This window comes from Triticum aestivum, chromosome 2B (genome assembly GCF_018294505.1).
Source record: "Triticum aestivum cultivar Chinese Spring chromosome 2B, IWGSC CS RefSeq v2.1, whole genome shotgun sequence".
In the NCBI taxonomy this organism is placed as follows: Eukaryota; Viridiplantae; Streptophyta; class Magnoliopsida; order Poales; family Poaceae; genus Triticum; species Triticum aestivum.
Window position 1 is genome coordinate 34520427 of NC_057798.1, and position 1795 is coordinate 34522221.

The following is a 1795-nucleotide window of genomic DNA, read 5'->3' on the forward strand; positions in this document are numbered from 1 at the left end:
ATTCTTAAAAAAATTGTATATATACATCAATGGTTGATGTTCAATCTTAAAAAGTTTCAGCTCCAAATTCGACCTACATTAATATAATTGAAGATGACAAAATTGAACATTAATAGTGTAAAAGTACTATTCACCAAAACTGCCACTATTCACTTTTGAAATTTTCTTTTTTGAATCTCCAAATGTACATTGAGTTTTGAGCTGATATTTTCCGGAGTTGTAGACATACCCCACATGAATGTCGTCAAATAATTTCTGATTTTTTTGAAATGTCTAAGTATAAATTTTGGGGGTTGATCTAATTGATCTGACCTAATGTGAGATCTTATGAAAGTATTCCCCACTACTCCCTCCGTTCCTAAATATTTGTCTTTTTAGAGATTCCTAATGGACTACCACGTATGGATGTATATAGACATATTTTACAGTGTAGATTCACTCATTTTGCTCTGTACATAGTCACTTGTTGAAATCTCTAGAAAGACAAATATTTAGGAACGGAGGGAGTAGTTCTTTGGCCAACAGTACGGTCACCTCCTGTTGCACTGACCAAAGTTTGTGTTATCTTAAAACAGTGGCTAACCCCACTAGTAATTTGCCCAACACTCCTATGTTGTATTGTTATTGCAAAGTGAGCTTCCAGCGCCAAACATAAACCTTAAATTTTGAATCATCACAATGTTTGGTAGCTATCTAACTATTTGTTGGGAATTTCTCATCCAAAGCCGCCCCTCCACTCCCGCCCATCATTTTGTTGCCTCCTGAGGTCGTCGTGGGCTGAGTCATGCGGCTGCTAAGAACGGGGGCGGCAGGGCCTTCCTCTAGGGCGGTTGCAGGGCCCCGCCGTGGTGGAACTTCAAGCGGATGTCCCAGTCCTAAGTGTGCATAGTCCTGCACCGGTCGCGCGACGATGGGGCTTCTTCTGCGGTCGATGGCCCATCCCGGTGTTGTGGCGCTTCCTGGCACTAGTGGCACGGCTATGACTCTGGCCATAAGCGGATGTCTACAGGCGGTGGGGAGGGTCCCTTGGAGTGTGGCGGAAGACAACGGAGATGGATCTGGTGATCTAGCCGGTGTTGGATGCGAGTATGCCAACGAAAGATTGTTTTGACCTTGGGTGGAACCGTCGACGGTGGTGCTTGTGGGCGTCGTTACCTTGCTAAAGGTGTTTTGGGGCGATTCTCGATCCCTGTGTGCTCCTGGGGATACCCCAGATTTGGGCTTTCCAGAATGGATGATGGCGATGTTTTGGCGTCGTCACCCCATGGGGGCATCATCTTCGGAGCCATTCATCGGCTAGAGGGACAAGTGTTTGGCGTCGGTGGCTGGGTGCAGGTCTTCGCATGCTTCTCATGCGGTCACCAAGGTGGAGTGGCGTGGCATCTACGGCCTCGACGGCGACGAGTCTTCGCAGCATGGTACAGCTGGGTCTCAGTGCTGGATACTGTTTGATGGGCTCTCACAGGAGGTCGCGCTGTCTAGCATCGTGGTGGCGTTGACGGTAGAAGGGTCTGGCAAGATCAATGCATTAATCACGCCTGAAGATGGGACAGATGTAGGTGGCGGCGGCGAATTCTAGAGCGTGAACATGCGGTGTGCGTTGAGGGTCTATTACACCGGTTGTGCTCTTGACTAGCTGGCTGGCAGTTTGATGAGGCCACCAGTTTTCATGGTGTGTGTTGGCGAGATGTGAGGGTACATCATTAACCTTGTAGGTAGGGTTACAGGTTTCGCCAGGAAGGTGGCTCTTGGTAGATTCATGTATTTATTTTGTAGGACTTTATTGAATAATATA